The sequence below is a fragment of the Rhinolophus ferrumequinum genome, chromosome 2 (assembly GCF_004115265.2).
Source record: "Rhinolophus ferrumequinum isolate MPI-CBG mRhiFer1 chromosome 2, mRhiFer1_v1.p, whole genome shotgun sequence".
Classification (NCBI taxonomy): Eukaryota; Metazoa; Chordata; class Mammalia; order Chiroptera; family Rhinolophidae; genus Rhinolophus; species Rhinolophus ferrumequinum.
Window position 1 is genome coordinate 86,177,501 of NC_046285.1, and position 20,949 is coordinate 86,198,449.

Genomic DNA, 20,949 nt, shown 5'->3' on the forward strand with positions numbered 1-20,949 from the left:
GTTTTTTCCTTTCTCAAAATGTGTACATATATTTTTTGCTCGATATATATATATATACATATATATATGTGTATATGTGTGTGTGTGTGTATATATATATATATATATATGTATATATATAATAGTTGACATTCAATATTATCCTACTTGAGCTTGAGGTGTACAGTGCAGTGTTCAGGCATCTACACAGTCCATGAAGTGATCTCCCTGATAAGTCCAGTACCCATCTGGCACCCCACATAATCTTTACAACATTATTGATTATCTGCCCATACTGTATTTACCTCCCTTTGAATATTTTGTGACTACCGATTAGTACTTTCTAATCCCTTCACCTTCTCCCCCATCCTCCAACCACCCTTCCCATCTAGCAACCATCAGTTTTTCCTCTGTATTTGAGTCTATTTCTGTTTTGTTTACTCATTTATTCTGATCTTTAGATTCCACATATAAGTGAGATCATATGGTATTTTTCTTTCTCAGTCTGACTTATTTCACTTAGCATAATATTCTCGAGGTCCATCCATATTTTTGGAAATGGTAAGATTTCATTCTTTTTATAGCAGAGTAAATACTCCATTGTGTAAATGTTCCACAATTTCTTTATCCAATCATCTATTGATGGGCATTTCTGTTGATTCCATATGTAGGCTATTGTGAATAGCAGTGCAATTAACATAAGGGTGCATATATTTTTTCAAATTAGTGTTTTGGATTTTTTCTGATACATACCCAGGAGTGGAATTGTTGGGTCATAAGGTAGTTCTATTAATTTTTTGAAGAACCTCCATACTGTTTTCTATAGTGGCTGCACCAATTTGCAATCCCACCAACAGTGCACGAAGTTTCTCTTTTATCCACTTTTTCACCAACACTTATTTGTTCATTTATTGATGATAGCCTTTCTGACAGGAGTGAAGTGGTATCTCATTGTGGTTTTTATTTTCATTTCTCTAATAATTAATGAGGTTGAACATTTTTTTCATATGTCTATTGGCGATCTCTATGTCCTCTTTGGAGAAATGTCTCTTCAGTTTCTTTGACCATTTTTTAATTGGTTCTTTGTTTTTTTGGTGTTGAGTTGTATGAGTTTTTTATAGATTTCGGATATTAACCCCTTATCAGATGTATCATTGGCAAATACCTTCTCCCATTCAGTAGGATGTCTTTGTGTTTTATTGATGGTTTCCTTTGCTGTGAAAAGACTTTTTAGTTTGATGTAGTCCCACATGTTTATTTTTTCTTTTGCTGTCCTTGCCTGAAGGGATATATCAGTAAAAATATTGTTAAGGGCAATGACTGTGAGTTTGTTTCCTATATTGTCTTCCAGGAGTTTTATGGTTTCGGGTCTTACATTTAACCTTTAATCCATTTTGAGTTTATTCTTGTATATGGCATAAGAAGGTGGTACAGTTTCATTTTTTTTGCATATATCTGTCCAGTTTTCCCGGAACAATTTATTAAATAGACTGTATTTACCCCAATGTAAATTCTTTCTTCCTTTTTCATAGATTAAATGATCATATAGGCATGGATTTATTTGGGGGCTCTCTATTTTATTCCATTGATCTATGTGTCTATTTTTATGCCAATGCTTTTTTTTTATTACTATAGCTGTGTAGTATCATTTGATGCCAGGTAGCATGATGTCTCCTACTTTGTTCTTGTTTCTCAGGACTGCCGTGGCTATTCAGGGTCTTTTATGGTTCCATTTAAATTTTAGAATTATTTGTTCTAGTTCTGCGAAAAATGTTATTGGTATTTTGATAGGGGTTGCACTGAATCTTTATATTGCTTTAGGTAGTATGGAGATTTTAACTATATTAATTCTTCCTATCCATGAATATGTATATGTTTCCATTTATTTGTATCTTCTTTAATTTCTCTCTTCAGTGTCTTATAATTTTCTGAGCACAGATCTTTTACTTCTTTGGTTAAATTTATTCCTAAGGTTTTTATTTTTTATGCAATTGTAAATGGGATTGTTTTCTTAATTTCTCTTTCCCATAGTTCATTATTAGGGTATAAAAACGCTATGGATTTCTAAATATTAATTTTGTATCCTGCTAATTTACTAAATTCATTTTTCAGTTCTAATAGATTTTTGCTGGAATCTTTAGGGTTCTCTATGTATAATATCATGACATCTACAAATAATGACAATTTTACTTCCTTCTTTGCAATTTGGATGCCTTTTATTTGTTTTTCTTTTCTGATTGTTGTGACCAGAACTTCTAGTACTATGTTGAATGAAAGTGGTGACAGTGGGCAATCTTGTCTTGTTCCTGATCTTAAGGAGAATGCGTTTAGCTTTTCCCCATTGAGTATGATGTTAACTGTGGGTTTATCATATATGGCTTTTATTCTGTTGAGGTATGTTCTCTGTATTCCCACTTTGCTGAGAGGTTTTATCATAAATGGATGCTGGGTTTGTCAAATGCTTTTTCTGCATCTATTGATATGACCATATGATTTTTATTTTTCATTTTGTTTATATAGTGTATCATGCTAATTGCTTTGTGGGTATTGAACCAATCTTGCATACCAAGAATAAATCCCACTTTATCATGGTGTATGATCTTTTTAATGTATTTCTGAATTCTGTTTGCTAATATTTTGTTGAGGATTTTTGCATCTACATTCATTAGAAATATCAGCCTATAGTTTTCTTTTTTTGTAATGGTTTTCTCTTGTTTTGGAATCAAGGTAATGGTGGCCTCATAGAATGAGCTTGAGAGCCTTCCGTCCTCCTGGATTTTTTGGAATAGTTTGAGGAGAATAAGTGCTAATTCTTTTTGAATATTTGGTAAAATTCACCTGGGAAGCCATCGGGTCCAGGACATCTGTTTTTGGGGAGTTTGTGGATTATTGATTCAATTTTGTTGGCAGAAATTGGTTTGTTCAGATTGTCTGCTTCTTCTTGATTCAGCCTGGAAAGATTGTATGATTCTAGGAATTTATCCATTTCTTCCAGATTGCCTAATTTGTTGGCATATAGTTGCTCATAGTATTTTCTTAATTTTTTTTTTTTGTATTTCTGTGATATCTGTGGTCACTTCTCCTCTTTCATTTCTGATTTTATTTATTTGGGTCATCTCTTTTTTTTTTCTTAATGAGTCTGGTTAATGGTTTATCAATTTTATCTTTTTTTAAAATGTTTTTTTTTTTTTTAATTGGGAAAGAGTGTGTTTTTCCAGGATGTCAAGTCGTTTTTTCAGTCTAGTTGTGGGGGGCACAGCTCACTGGCCCATGTGAGACTTGAACTAGCGACATTGGTGTTATGAGCACTGTGCTCTAACCATTGAGCAAACCAGCCACCCACCGGCGGCTCAGCTCCAAGCTCAAGCCATTGCTTCTCACTGGACCATGTGGGAATCAAACTGATGACCTTGGTGGTATGAGCACCACACTCTAACCACTGAGCCAACCGGTAGCACACCTGGGGCTCAGCTCCAAGCTCAAGCTGTTGTTTTCAATCTAGTTGTGGAGGATGTAGTTCACTGGCCCATCTGGGAATCCAACTGGCAACCCTGTTGTTAAGAGCTCGTGCTCTAACCAACTGAGTCATCCGGCCACCCCGTTTATATTTAAAAAAAAAAACAGCTCTTGGTTTCCTCAATCTTTTGTGTATATGTACACACACACACACGCACACACACACATACACACAGACACACACATATGGTGTCAAAAATATATCCACATTTTAAGAAAGGAAAAAACTGTATTAAAATTATGCTGATGGTAACCACTTGGAGCACCTCCTGTAATTTCAGGTCACACATGACTTCTGTAATTATCAATGTATATATATAGAGTTATCAATATAGAGAGAGTATTACAATTTTAATAGTTTCCACTCTGATCTTTATTATTTCCTTATATTCAATTTGGGTTTTGTTTGCTGTTCTTTTTTCTATTTCCCATAGGTGTAAAGATGGACTGGTGATTTCAGATTTTTCTTGTTTCTTACGTAGGTCGGCATTGCTCTGAATTTCCTGGTTAGGACTGCTTTCTCTGTGTCCCATAGATTTTGGGCATTGTTTGTTTTCATTTGCATTTGTCTCAAAGTATCTTTTGATTTCTTTCTTGATCTCATTGGTGACCCATTCATTATTTAGTAGAATGTTATTTAGTCTCCAAGTGTTTTTGTGTTTCTCACTTGTTGTTGTTTGTATGTGTGCGTGTGTGTGTGTGTTTTTTGTAATTGATTTCTTAGTTTCATACCACTGTGGTCAGAGAAGACTCTTTTATGATTTCAATCTTCTTAAATTTATTGACACTTGTTTTACAGTCTAACACATAGTTCTACCTTGGAAAATATTCCATATGCACTTGAAAATAATTTATGTTCTGTTGCTTTGAGGTGAAATGCTTTAAAATATCAATTAAATCCATCTGGTTTAGTGTGTCATTTAAGGCCACTGTTACCATATTGATTTTCTGTCAGGAAGATCTGTACCTTGGTGTCCGTGGGGTGTTAAATTCCCCTACTATAATTGTGTTACTGTTGATCTCTATGTTGGTCAATATTTGCTTTACATATTTAGGGGCTCCTATGTTAGGTGCATAGATGTTTACTAAGGTGATATCCTCTTGTTGGATTGGTCCCTTTATTATTATGTAATCTCCTTTTTCTCTTATTATAGGCTTTATTTTAAAGTCTATTTTTCTTTCCAATATAAGTATTGCTATTGCAACTTTTTTTCTGATTTCCATTTACATGAAATATCTTTTTCCATACCTTTACTTTCAGTCTGTGTCTATCTTTCCATCTGAGGTGGGTCTCTTGACAGCCTAGACATGGGTCTTATTTTCTTATCCATTCAGCCACCCTATGTCTTTTGATTGGAACATTGAACCCATTTACATTTAAATGGATTATTGATAGGTACACATTTATATTGCCATTTTATTATTCACATTTTTTTATATTTCTTTGCTTGTTTATTTTCTCTTTTCTTCTGCTTAGAAAGTTATTTTAACATTTCTTGTAATGCAGGTTTGATGGTAATGAATTCCTTTAGCTTTTTCTTTCCTGGGAAGCTCTTAATTGAAGCTCTCCTTCAATTTTAAATGATAACATGCTGGGTAGAGCAGTCTTGGTTGTAGGCCCTTGTTTTCCATCATTTTGAATATTTCCTGCCACTCCCTTCTGGCCTGCAAATTTTCTGTTGAGAAATTACCTGCTAGTCCTATGGGAGCTCCCATATGAGTAACTATTAGATTATTGCAAAAGTAATTATGGTTATTACAATTATTTTTAGACTTTTAAACTGCAATATCTTTTGCACCAATCTAATAGTTATCTTTTTCTTGATGCTTTTAGGATTCTCTCCTTGTCGTTAACATTTGCCGTTTTAACTATGATGTGTCTTGGTGTGGGCCTGCTTGGGTTCATCTTGTTTGGCATTCTCTGCACTTCCTGGACTTATATGTCTATTTCCTTGCAGGTTAGGGAAGTTTTCAGTCGTTATTTCTTTAAATAGGTTTTCAATCCCTTGCCTCCCTGTCTTTTCCTCCTGGAATCTATGATGCAAATGTTGTTATGCTTGATTTTGTCCCACGGCCTCTTAAACTATCTTTTTTTTGTTTTTTTGTTCTTTTTGTTGTTCCAATTGGGTGTTTTCTGCTACTCTGTCTTCTAAATCACTGATTTGATCCTCTGCTTCATGTATTCTGCTGCTGTTTCCTTATAGTGTATTTTTCATTTCAGTTATTGTATTCTTTATTTCTGACTGGTTCTTTTTTATGGTTTCTTTGTCTTTATGCTTACTAATTCTTTGTTGAAATTCTCAATAAGTTCCTTAAGCATTCTTATAATCAGTGTTTTAAACTTTGTCTCTGGTTGGTTGGTTGCCTCCTTTTCAGTTAGTTTTATTTCTGGAGGTTTCTCCTGTTCTTTTATTTGGGACATGTTTCTTTATTTCCTCATTCTGGCTTTCTCTCTATGTTTGCTTCTAGGGAGGAGGTAGATGTCCTATATCTCTCAATCTTTGCTGTGTGGCCTTATGTGGTATGTGTCCTGTGTCGTCCAATGAAGCAGTGTCTCTAATATCCTGTGTGTGTGTTCCAGGAGTGTCCCTTGAGTGTAGTGTGTGTTCTTCTGTTGTAGTTGACCCTCGATTGCTTTTGGCATGTCAGTGGGTGGAGTTGACTCCCAGGCTGACTGACTGTGAGGATTGGCTATGTCCACAGTATATGAGCTGCTGTATAGGGGTTGACCCCTTAGAGGAGGATTGGCCCCCATGAGCTCTTATGCCTGTTGAGACCCTTCCCTTTGGGTGTAGTGCTCGTGGGACTAGCCAGGTAATGCTCTGGTATGGTCTGAAGCTGGCCTCTGGATGTGTTGTGTCTGATGTCTCTTGGGTGGCGCTACAGTGCCCTGCAATTTCAGACTAGCCTTTAGGCCTAGTAGGCCTGTAGGTGCCTCAAAGCTGTATGTGGTTGGCTGCTGCCTGTGCTGGACCTGGAGGCATGTGGAGGTGTCTTCACTGTAAAGTGAAGCCTTTTGCAACCAACAGTGGGCCTGAGGCATCTTAGCATAAAGCCCAGGGTCCTCTAGGCCTATTGCCACCCCCAGCTGCCCAGAAGGCCCACCTATTGAAAGAGGCATATTAGGTATGTGTGCCAGACTGGATGACCTGATGTTGAGAGTACTCTTGGCGATGCAGCACTAGCAGGGCGGGGTGGAGACAAGGGAGTCAGGAGATGTGACTGATGGTTCTCACGACATCAATGCAGATTCAGTTCTTGCACCTGTACCTGTCCTGTGTCCACCTTGCACAGTGTCCCAAAAACACTAGCCAGCCACCATCTCAGGGTTGCAAGTTCCTGAGAGCTGCCTCCAAGTGACTGGGGTGTAGTTTTTGGGTCACTGCCCATTACCAAAATCTCACCAGGCCATTTCAGATTGTCCACTGCTGTGAAAATCTTCCACCACAGCATGCGGGGGCACAGCCAGCCACTTAGGCATCCAGAGTGCCCCTGGCAATGTAGCTCCAGGTGGGCAGGGCAGGGTTTCAGAGAGCTAAGGGTGTGGTCAATGGTTTCTACAAATTCAGTGCGGTCTCCACTCCTAGACCAGTGCTGGGCCTGCAAAAACACCCTGAGAACATTACAGCCAGCCACCTCCTGTCTCAGGTCCCCCAAATCCACCGCCTCTATACACTGCAGCATAGTTCTTGGCTTATAACCCTTCTGCAAATGTTTCCTGGCTGCCACAGGCCCTCCACCTACTTTAATCTGCAGCCTGTGGGGTGGGGCCAGCAGTCCAGCAGTCTCAGGTGACTGTGACTTAGCACCATCTGTGCAGAGGGCAGGGACCCAGGGCTTCACCAAAGCAGTGTGCATGCACATATTACACCAGACCAATGCAGTCCCAGACTTAGCCCTTTGGCGGGAGGTTTTAACCCTGAAAAAATAGCACCTCCCTGTAAGCCACACATGTGCTGGCTCCACACAGGGAAAACAATGGCCCCCGTCCCTCCAGTTCCTGCACCAAAGGCACTCAGTTCAGTTCTTTCCCACAGGTCCCTGGGCTTCCTGAGCTGCCACTCCTTCCACCAGAGAACAGGTGAGTGCCCGCCAGTGAGTGAGTCTGTGTGTGGGCACTCTGAGAGGATGTCTGTGTTTCCAGCTGCCTTCCACCTCACCAAGAAGGGCAGACAGAGTCTTCGCTGGTTTTCACTGCCATAAGCCGTGGGAACTCCTCTTCCAAGTATGTGGCTGGGGGGTAAGTGGGGGGGCTCCCTCTTTAGGGAGGACCCTTGTCACTGAGGTTTCCCTCCTGGCATTCAACGTCTCTCTGTGGGTTTGGGGTCAGCCCATTTTGAGTCTCCACCCCTCCTAGCAATCTCGATGTGGCCTTTTCTTTATATCCTTAGGTAGTTACAATGGTTCTGTTCTGCTAGTGTTCGGATGAATCTTGAGGTTGATTGTTCTGTATAATTTATTTATAATTTTGGTGTGATTCTAGGATGCAGTAGGCAAAGTATTTATCTAATCTGCCATCTTGCAATATCTGGTTTTTAATTGGGGGATTTACACCACTTACATTTCATATAATTAATGATGTGATTAAGTTTAAATGTGTCATCTTGCTATATACCGGTATTTCCATTTGTTATCTTTTTTGGATTACCTGGGTTTTTTTTGACGATTCCATTTTACCTCCATGTTTGGCTTAATAGCTATATCTCTTCATTTTATATTTTCGTTTGAATGGTCTAGTCTTTACAATATGAATTTTAGTTTATCCATCTCCTTTCAAATATTATACCATCTCCCATATTGTATAAGAACCATACAACAGCCTGCTTCCATAGTACACTACCAAACATCGTTCTAAAATTGCCATATATCTTAATTATACATATGCTATAAACCCTATATTACTTTATACAGTCAATTATCTTTTGTTAGTTTCTTTGTTACCATTCAGTCCTTTAATAATGTCACTACCCCATCTTTTCCTTGCATATTTTCAGATGACACATCTGCTCTCACACTTATCTTTATATCTTTGTCATTTATCTATTTCTCTGTGTGTTTTTAAGATTTACTCTTATCCTTGGTTTTCTGGAATTAATTTCGATGTAATTTTCTTTATATTTCTTCTAATTTGGGTTCTATGAGCTTTTTGGATCTATGGGGTATTGCTACATTTAGGGGAAAACATGCCATTTTTCTTCTCTCTAAGTATTTTTCCTGACCCCCTCTTTTCACTTCTATTTTTAGGAATTCAATTACTTGTATATAAACAGTCTGATATTATTCCTGAAGTCACTGATACTTCCTTCATTTTGCTATTATTTTTGTCTCTCCGCTTCATTTTGGATATTTATCATTTCCATATTTTCAAGGTTATGAGTCTTTCCTTCTATGGTATCTAATCTGCTATTAATCCCATTCATACATATTTAAATTTTAGATATTGTATTTTTCAAGTTGAGAACTTCCATTTGGGCTTTAAAACTATGTATTTTCCATTTCATTTTTTCATCATGCTCATATTTTCCTCTAACTTCTTGAACATATGGGACATATTTATAACTGTTTTGAAGTCCTTGTTCACTAATTACATCATCTCTGCTATGATATCCAATAGGAGTATTGGATATTTCTCTCGGTTTGAGTCATACTTTCCCACGTCTTTAGATGCCCATTCATTAAATGGAAGACTTTAAGTGGCAGACATTGTAAATTTTATATTATTGGTTGCAAAATAATGCTGGGATTTTTTGGCACATAATTAAGTTACTCGGAATTAACTAGATACTTTCAGAGCATTGTATGAAACTTTGTTGGGTGGAGGTTTAGCATAGTCTTTACTCCAGGGTTAATTTAGCCCTCCTATGGAAGTAATAGCCTACTATGGACTCTACTTCATGATACCCCATCTTAATCTTAAAATGAAGATCTCTCCACTATAAACCAGTGGGAACACAAACTATTTTTAACCCCATGTGTGCACAGGAATTGTTTTCTTTTTTCCTTTCCAGTGTGTCTTTTCTCCCTGCAGTTTCTTTTTCTTCATGTGTAGCTCAATAGGCAGCCAGGATTCAAGAGGCATCTTCTGAAAATCTCTGAAGCTCCGCTCTGGTATTTTAATCTGCAAATTATAGCTATTTTGGTCTTCCTGGACTCTGATATCTATTTCCTTAATGCAGGGTGACTGATAGATTCCTTTTGGATTTTTCCTTCCTGTATTGAAGCCTGTAACTGCCTCCAGTTAATTAATGGAGATAATTTTAGGGCTCACTTTTAGCTTCTCTTGATCATCAGGGTTCCTTGCTTCCTATCTTCCAATAACTGAAAACTAGTATTTTATAAAAACATTTTCTCAAAAAAAATTTTAAGACAAGTGGTTAAATCCATTCATTGGTATCCCTCTTTATTAGAAGAAGTCTAGGCCTTTTGAAAATATGATTTTGCTGAATATATGATTTTAGTTGGCATTTTCTCAATCCCTTTAAATATATCATTTCATCATCTTCTAACTTATATAGTTTCTGAGAAGATTGCTATGACGTTTGTAAATCATGTATTGTTTTCCTGTGGCTTCTTTTAATATTTTATTTTAATGAATAGTTTTCATCAATTTGGCTATTATGTGCCTTGGTGTAATATTTTTGTGTGTATCTTGCTTCAGGTTTGTTGAGTTTCTGGATCAGTGATTGTACATTTTTCAACAAATGTTGGAAAAAAAATTGTTTGTGTTTGCTCTGATGTCGACACACCCTGTTTGAGTTCTGTGATTTGTTTAGCCAATAGCTCCCAGTTATTTGCTTACCACATGGAGTTACAGTCTACGCATATATGGCTCAGTGTTCAGCTAGGTCTAGGATAGCCCTTAATAAATTTCTCAAGCTCGGTTTTTTGCACAAATTTTATCCTGTCCAGAATTCTACAACATGGCTTCCAAATGCCTCAGCCTCCCTGAATTTTCATTTCTGACTCTTCAACACAGAAAAATTATCACATTCTACTCTGTTCTGATCAATTTTCCCAAATAATGACCTGGAAGTTTCCACCAGGCAGAAGGCTGGGATTATTGTAGGACAACATTCATTACCTTTCTCTCACATAAAGGTATTGCTTTTATTCAATGTATGAAAACAGGTGTTTCAGTCATTTTGTACAGTTTTCTAGTTGTTTTAAAAAAGAAGTTAAGTCTGTTCTCATTAAGGCTAGAAGTGAAGATCAATTTTTTAAATAAACATATCTTAAAATTGACTTTTTGTTGTATAGTTTTATGGATTTTAACACATGGATAGATTTGTAAAACTACTACAAAATTAGGATACAGAATACAAACAACTCTCTCCAAAAATACTATTTTCTATATCTTTGTGGTCATATCCTTTGTTCATCTCTAACCCCTAGCAACCGCTGATTTATTCTCCATCACAATAATTTTCTCTTTGGGAGAATATGATATAAATGAAATCATATAGTATATAATATTTTGAGACTGTCTTCTTATACTCAGCATAATCCCTTTGAGATTTGTCCAAGTATTACGTATATCTAATTTACTTTTTTAGAAAACAAATTACCCAAACAAACAAAAAAATAAATCAGCTACAAAATAGTCATGGGGACATAAAGTACAGCATAGGGAATTATAGTCAATAATATTGCAAATAACTGTATGGTGTCAGGTAGGTACTAGAACTTATTCGGGGGGTTCACTTCTAAGATATATAAATGTCTAACCACTATGCTATATACCTGAAACTAATGTAATATTGAATGTCAACTATTTTTGAAAATTTTAAAAAACATAAAACCAAATAAACAACATTTTAAAAAGAAACCTTTGGAAAAGGTTTAAGCAAAGAACATCAGACAATATGTATAACTGGATTACTATGAAAAATAATTGTTAATTCCAAAGCTTCAATAATATGATTGTAGTTTATTAGAACTGCATTATATATAAAACAAAAAAAACAACAACAAAACAGAAAATAAAAATTCAGCTTTCATTTATTTACCTCAGTTCAATACCTCGGCAGAATAAAATGTCTCGGTGGTTTTATGGCAAATACTATGAACAAATATTTGAACAGTCAAGGCAGATAAGAATGTTTATTTCTTCAGAAAGTCCCAGAAAACAAATTATTTTACTTTAACAATTGGTGCTAGTATAAACACAATATTGTATTTTTATCAACAAAATATAGTATAAAGGATTTTTTTTGCCAATTAAATTATTTGACAATTAAGCCTAATTTCCACCTCTCTGTCTCATTTTAATTATTGTACAAGTTCTCATTAAGGCCATTTCCATTATTTGTACATCATGGAGTTTGTCCTTGATTAAATACTGATGTCCTTTTATCTTTTTGCTGAAGGCCAGTAGTATTGTTACTTTTCATTGTGATAAAATTTTTTTTTGTACACAGAACTGAAAGATATTACCAACGTTATATTCTTGTAATTATTAAATCACTCATATACTAAGATCCATCATAAGATCTAGGAACCACTTGTCGAGGAACTAAATATAATATTATCATGAGAGAATTCCTCACTAATTCACATTGCTGTCAAATTTGAAAGTTGAAAACTTGTTCAGTTGTTTGTGTATATCTAAATGTACGATATATATTATTAAGATGTTTATTTGATAATATCACTTAAGATGAAAATCCAATCATCCCTCTCAAGAAATAACCAAAGCAAATTAAGCTTAGAGACTGTAGAAGGAAATGATTATTTAAGATAAGATCATTAATTAATGAAATAAAAATAAACATGAGATAAAGAAGATCAACAAATGACTCTAACACCTTTGAAAAGGCCAATAAATTGATAAATCCTTAAGTGGCTCATCAAGGAAAAAAAAAAGAAATAAAAAATAAGACAACTACAGATTTTGCTGGCATTTAAAAAGATAAAATACTATAAAAAACACTATGTGAACAAATTAAAAAATCTTGGATGAAATGGATAAATTCCTTGAAGAAATAACTTTATAAAGCCATCCAACAATAAATTTTAAACAAGCTGGATGTCAACATAACTATTAAAGCAATTTAATCTGCAATTTAAAAAAACTTCCTATAGTAGAACCACAGGCAAGGTGGGTTCACTGTTGAGTTCTTCAAAACTTTGAAAAAAGAAAGAATAGCAGTCAGAGAAGGGGAAAAAATATATAGACTGAGTGCTTTGCAAAGGATTTTATGAGATCAGCAAAAACTGAACCCCACATTTGACAAGGTCAGTAAAAGAAAAGGAATTAACAGATGAAAATCTCTCATGAAAGTGAACAGTATAATTCTAAACACAATGTTAGCAAATAGAACTCAATTATTTTACACACAATACAAATCGGATTCATTTTAGTTATACATATGGTTTAACATCTGAAAACTGTATTAATAAACAAAAATGTGATACCTCTTAATAGACACAGGAAAAGCATTTGAAGTAATTCAACATATAATAATAAGAAGAATAAGAATGAAAATAATAAATTCCTCATCAAACAAGCAATAGAAGAGAATTTCTTCAACTTCTTCAAGAGCATTTATTAAAAACCTATACCTAAAGTGATATCACATTTATTAGTGAAATATAAGATTCTTTATTCTGAAAATCAAGAAAAACATTAAGATATCCATTCTCAACACTTCAACTCAATATTGTCTTGGAGGTTTTAACCAATGTAATTAGACAAGAAAAACATATCAAAGTCATACCTGAAAAGCAAGAAATAAAGCACACTTTCTTAGAGGATGACTTCATCATGTAAGAAGAAATTCCTAAGGAATTAACAAAGTCAGAATTAATAAGTAAACTTAGCAAAGTGTTAGTATACAAGATTTATATTAAAACATTAGATATATTTCTATATACTATAACAAAAATAGGAAAATAAAATTAAAATAGTCACAATAACAACCAAGACATCAAATTCCTGTAATTAAATCTAACAAAAGACTTGTAAGACCTTGACATGTAAACTACAAAACGTTATTGAAAGAAATTAGAAATGGCCTAAGTCAATTCAGAGATACTCCATGTACATGGATTGGAAAATGCACTATTTTTAACATAACCATTCTTCAAAAAATAATCCATAAATTCAATAAAATCTGACCTAAAATTTCAGGGTTTTTTTCAATGCAAAAAATACAGTATAGCCAGGACAATTTTTAAAGAGAACAAAGTTGAAATATTTACCAAACCAGTTTATTATACGTTTAATTATGAGTTTATTATAAAGTTTATGAGTTATTATAATTATGAGTTATTATAAGTTTAATTATGAGTTTATTATAAAGATAAGTGAAGGTGAATAGCTACAGAACATATTCAGAGTGAAGCACACAAGGATGGAAAAATGAAGAGAATCTCAGTGACCTCTGAGAAAATATCAAATAATTTAATATATGTAACTGGAGTTCTATAAAAAGGTAGCAGATTAATTATGGGGGTGGGAGAGGACAGATAAATTATTTGAAGATGAATGGATCACAATTTTTCCAAATCTGAAGAAAATTGTAAACTCAAAGATTCAAGAAATTCAATAATCCCACCGAAAAGATAAAGATATGAACCACAACAAGACACATAATAATCAAATTGTTGAAAAAGAATGATTAAAAGAAAGTTTTCAAACCAACAAGAGAGTAAAAAGGACATTATATACAGCAGGACATAGATTAGAATGACCACAGCCTTCTCATTAGAAATCTGTAAGACAACAGATCAACATCTTTAAAAAGCTGAAGAAAAATAAATAATCAAACCATAATCCTATTCAAAGTGAAAATAATTTTTTAAGTGAGGGCAGAACAAAACTATATTCAGGAAAGAAAAGCTGTGAAAATTCATTGCAAGCAAACTTGCACTACAGAAAATGATAAAAGCAGTATTTTAGGCAGAAGAAAACCAATACAAAATAATTTTGATCTATACAAAAAATGAAGAAAAGATAATCATTTGAGTCAACATAGATTTTTTTCTCCTTTTAAGAATACCTTAAAAGATAATCAACTATTTAAAGCAAAAATATTTTTATTATAATTTTGGGTTCATAGCACATACAGCATTGAAACATATGGCAACAATAATCTAATAGATGAGATTGAAGAAATGGTATATTGTTTAGGTAGTATACTGGTAGTAGTAGGAAATTTCTTACTACTTAAGTGTAACATATCATTTGATGTTATGTGATATCATAAAAATGCATAATGTAAACTCTTAAAGCAACCGCTAAAAATAATAAAACCAATACCCCAATAATGGAGAAAACCATTAAATCATAAAAATAATAAGTTAATCTTTAAAAAGGCAGAAAAAATGTTGAAACAATGAACAAATGGAAAACAAATAGCAAAGTGACTTAATCCCATCTATATACTTCTCCAGAAGGGTCCTGTATACACAGTTTCCATGTTACCAAAGAGCCCTGCTGTACTGTCCCATATTTATTAGAATGTATCTCTGAAATTACAAGTGACATAAAATGTTTCTCAGCTCTTAAAGTTATCTGGTGGATTTCTATAATGGAAGCTGTTTGCACAAGACCCAATAATAGACTAGCATTTGCCATTCAAAAAAGCAATACAACTGCATCAAGTTGATATTGAATCCCAAATCCTAAATGATACCACTGGGTGGCAGTGCTGGACTTCATCTCCACGTGTCTGAATAGTGGATGCTGCAAAAATCATCTGTACATGCCTGTTTTACTTCTAGACCCCACTCAAATTCGGAATTATTTCTAGCAACTCAATGTATAGGAGTTGACAAGAGGCCTTTGTTGGTATATATATCAATACCCAAATAGTCCATAGGCACCGTGCTTCTTTCTTATTGTTCACCCAGCAATGTGTTTGTCCCATACATCTGTGAAATTATCTGGAGGTCTTGAACCAAGCTATTCTTAGAAAATGTATTGATTAGACTGGTCCTTGTATTTTAGCTAGTGTGATTAACCAGCTTCTGCTAATCATGTACATTGACATAATCTTTGTTTTTCTACTCAAAGAGAACTTATCTTGATATTATTAACATAATAAATTACCTTCCTATCAATACTTATCAGGACAAAATCGTCCCTAACCATAGTGATGTCAATATTTGAGAGGTTCCAAATATCACTGGGAAGATCATAAACATATTGGAGTCCTGTCCAAGAGAAGGTAAATTATGTCTGAATTTCTTTTGAAGTTGCTATAAAAAGGAAAGCCAAATATATTTTTAAAAATTATAAAATTTTATTGAAAGATATTATAGAACTCTTAAAAAATAATTATTTTGATGGATTGGAAGTCTCATTATCTTAATAACTATGCCACTTCTATCCAAGTATATCTACATATTGTCAAAAGTTCCAATAAAAATGCTAACTTTAAAAAAAAATTTAGTTAAGCTTTACAAACTCATTCTGAACTATGTGGAAGAATAAAGTGCCATGAATAGTTAAGATATTTTTGAAAAAGAAGAATAGGATAAAGAACCTTTTCCTACAAGTATGAAGATTTACAATGAAGCTAAAGCAGTTAAAATTAAGCACTACTGATTCAGGGCTAGTCAAATTGGTCAATTGATTAGACTCTAAAGCCAGAAACAAATCTACATGTGTAATAAGTGTAATATAAGCAGAGATGTTATTTCTGATGAGTGAGACTGGATCCCTTCCTCATACCATACACCAAATAAATTCCAACTTACAAATTGAACTTGTGAGTAGCAAAATTTTAAAACATTTAGAAGAAAATATAGGAAAGTATACTGAACTTGAATAATAAATTATTAGTTAATTGGAGACACAAAATACTAACCACAAAAATAATTGATCAGTTTTACTACTTTAATATTCACTTCTACTCATCAAAATCTTATTTAGAAGGAAAAGAAAGAAAATAATATACTGAGAGGAAATGACAAAGATTCAGAACACTAGAGATGCATGTATCTGTGCGTGTAGATATGTGTCTGTACTGCACAAATTAATTAGAAAAGTTAAGCAATAGAAAAACAAGCAGAAGACTTGAATAAGCACACATGAAAGAGAAAAATGTTAAGACCAAATAAGTATAAGAAAATAAACAAACTCATTAGTATTTACAGAAATACAATTAAAGACATAAAAAAATACTTAAAGTCATAAAAGATACTATGTGACACAAATTTGACTGGCAGTGATAGTCTAACATATCCAATTATTGGAAAAGATACAGCTCAATGGGAAAGCACATACATTGTTTATGAGAATTTAAATTGGCATAGCTATTTAGAAAATAATGTAGTATTTTTCTATGAGTCAGCAATTCTACATATATATATGTATATATATACACACACACATATATATAATTCTACATATATTTACTTCTACATATACATACATATAATTCTACATATATGTGTGCATATATGTACCGGGGTGCTAAAAAATGTATATAAGCAAACACTTTGGTCAATGCTGTTCAAGTAGTAGTTCGCTGTAGTCACTCTGAGTACCTCTTCTAATTGCAGAAATCAAACGTGACTTGTATTCATCTTTTGTTATCGGTATGTATTGAATATTACATTTTTAATACAGTTTTTCTTTCTTAAAATGTGTATGTATACATTTTCTTGGCACCCTCTGTATATGACAGAGTCCATTTACGGCCTTCCATGCTTTCATAGGCTGGTTCCCATCCCAAGAAACGTGTGCTGCTCAGCCAAACCATTCCTCTACCTCCCAAGGAGCAAAACAAGATTTAAAAAACCCTAACTATTTTAAAGAGAATTGTATTCCCTACACAAATAATTAAAATGTTACAGCGACTGACAGAGCAAGAACCAAGGGCAAATGAAGGTAATGGTTGGTTTATAAAGGTTATAAGTAAATCATGTGCTGAGGTTAGATTGTATAATAGGGATATGATTTTTAATGCAAAAGAAGAAGGTGAAAGGACGGTCTTCTAAGTAGAAGGGTATGTATGAGCACAAGTCTATAGGTCCAGTAGTTTGTTGTAATTGGTAGGCTTTAAGGTATTTTGATGACTGGACCTTGCAATACAGAAGGAGATTCTGTGAAATACAAGCTGAAAACTTTATCAGATGGATTATTTAGCTCACTGATAATTGAACTTGCTTCTTTTCTAATGTATATATTTTAGCTATAAAGTCCCTTCTAAGACCAATTATATCTGCATCCCACAAATTTTGATATGTATGTCGTGTTTTCATTATCATTCAAATCAAAATATTTTCTAATTTTCAGAGCAAATTATTTATTGACTACAAATTATTTAGTAGTATGTTTATTTCTTTCAAACTGATGGGGATTTTCTAATTATCATGTTGTTATTAACTTCTATCCTAGTTCTACTGTAGGCAAAGAATAGTCTCTACATGTTTTCCACCATTTTAAATTGATAATAATTGCTTTATGGCCAAGAATATTTTTAAAATGTTCCATGTGTATTAGAAAAGAATGTGTGTTATGACATTATTTGCTACTGTGTTCATTATGTGTAAATTAAATCAATTTTATTAATTATATTTTCAAAGTCTCCTCGACTTACTAATTTTTGTCTGTTTTTTTCTGTTACTGAAAAAAAAATGTGTTAAAAATCTTTCACTATGGGATTTTTAAGCTTTTAAAAATGCCCCAGTCTCCCCATGAAAACCCACAGAGAAACTTGGATAATAAAACCAAAAAACTATGGACAACATAATATGAAGCAAAATATGAGCTAAAATTTGATGTGCCTGCATGAATCTCGAAGTATAACCGGGGGAACAACTCACCAACAACTCCAAGGTCTATGCAGTTTCAGTATCTGTACAGAAGGAAACAGAGGAAAGCGACAGAGAACTCACCAACACATATTCACCTGAAGTCTTGGTAAAAATTTGGAAAGCAGTTGGAACTACCAGGGATTTGCTCATCCTCTTAGTGGGTGAGTACAAGGTATATGCAATGAAATCTGAAGGGGGCTGGAACAGTCTGTGCCCTACTACCCCTCAACACTCACCAATCGAAACCTCTTCCAGGAAAGAGATCCACCCTAAGAAGAAATTGCTGGGAATACAATCCAAAATGAGCAAAATGGGAAAAGATGATGCAGAATAAGACATGGAAAGAACAAAATATAATATTTCACAAGAACAACAGAAGAGGGAGCCTGAGAGCCGTCAAGTTAGAAACTATGCAAAATCATGCCCACTCTTTTAAAAGTTATGATAACTAATTTTATGAAGAATGTGTATCAGAAAATACCTGAAGTTAATATCATTCAGAATTAATATAAGAGCAAGCACAATAAGATGCAGAATAACTTCTCTACAGGCAATGAAAGAGTAACAGATAAATTTGCCCACAAAGCAGAGGAAAACTATAACCAAATGTTTTAAAATTATCTTATGTTATTAAGACAATGATGTACAGTGTGAAAGAGCAATATAAACCAGAATTATACAACTCATAAATTAGTTAATAACATCCACAAATAATTCAGAAAACATAACACCATTTCAAAAATGAAGACGACCAGACTGGACACAAGGGATAACAAAGAGTACAGATGATGTCATTGGGAAAATATAGCCTGAACATTAGGAAAAACTTTAAAATAAAAGGAATTTAATGGCTACATACTATATGATTCCATTTATATGATAATCTAGGAAAGGTATACTCAGAGAAAGAAAACAGATCAGCAGTTGCCAGGGACTATGGGAAACAGGTAGAAATGTTTTGGGGTGATGAAGCTGTTATATGCCTTCATTGCGGAGGAATTTACATGATGGTATGCATTTGTCAAAGCATATAGGATTGCACACCAAATATAGTGAATATTATAGCATGTAAGTGTAAAAAAAGTGAATACGAAGAAGAGATTAGGAACAATATTAAAATGATTTTTAAAACCAACAAATAATGAACACAGGGAAAGAACATTGAACATAAATATGATGAACTTTCCCATAGGAAAAAACCTAAAGCAAGGGATTGGAACAACTACTATAAAAGCTGTAATTCAAGATGTCCCTGAAATTAAAAATGAAAGATTTGAAATTAGATATTGATAAGGTAAATGAGAATACCTGGGAAATATCAAACCAGAATAACTAACACTGTAATGTAGTTTAGTAAAATTATTAGAGTTCAGGAAAAAAAATAAAAATCTCTTGCATACTAAGGACAAAGATCAAATAACATATAGGGGAAAGAAAAATCAAATTGATCAAACTGGTTTCAGATATTTTATAGCAATTTTAGGCCAAAAGTGTATGTGTGTGTGTATATATATATATTTTTTTTTATCCAGTTGAAATTAATTTCAAATATATAGGCTGAAGAAAAACTATCATCAACATCCAAGAACTCAAGATATATCACCCATGAGTTCTTTCCTTGGAATGTTAATGTGAAAGTGTCAAACAGCCAACTGCTAGAGAGACATAAAAATTAAATATATATATATATATGTACATGTGAAACTAAGAACACATGAAAACTCTGAGAGCATATAGCATCCAATGTCTACAGAAATGTAGCTAGAGTACAACTTTTTTTTTTTTAAGTAGCAGTGAGCACTCCAGTCCTCAGATGTTTATTTCTAAATACCATTAACTAATAAAAGAAATCAGGGCTCCTTGAATAAATGGCTTATTCCTGGACTGGGGCAGAATAAATACAAGATGAGCATGGAGTTTCTTATAGTGCCAAGAAATAGGAAGTGTTCAAAAATCAAAAGGATATACCTATAGAGGCATGTCAAAGAGACACAAGAACCAACTTGAAAGGGCTGCCAATGACCAAAGCTGGAAAAATTACAGCGACAAAATCCATAACATAGTACTAGCTTATAACCCCAAGTACAAAACAAACATATATATATATATACATCCCTAATGATACAAGGAAATAATTGAATAAATAAAAAAAGGGAAAGAAGAAACAAATCTTCCTCACAGAAGAATTCCAAATAATTTATGTAGATCTTGTCCGGCAGGAGGTAGAGTTTAGTTCTCCCTGTTCCATGAGTGTGGCTGGAGTCAATGACTTCCTTCCAAATAATAGAGTATGGAAAGATGGAGGAAAAAAATAACTTTAAGACATCTGATAAAAACGACTTTGGCCGAATGAATAAGGTTAACGTCATCAGTTATGAGTCATGTTGATAACATTGCATCCTCTGATATGGTGACATTAGAAGGGCATTTCACATTTGTACTCTTCCCTCCCAAAGCCCATAATCCAGACTGAGTATGAGAAAACATAAGGCAGATCCACACTGAGGGACATTCTATAAAAGCTGAACTAATGCTTCTTAAAACTGTCAAGACCATGAAAAACAAAGACTAAGAAAGCATCACAGACTGGAGGAGATTGAATGGACGTGACAACCAAACACAATATAGTATTCTGGGTTAGATCCTAGAATAGTAAAAAGACATTACTGGGGAGGGGGGGGGGTGGGA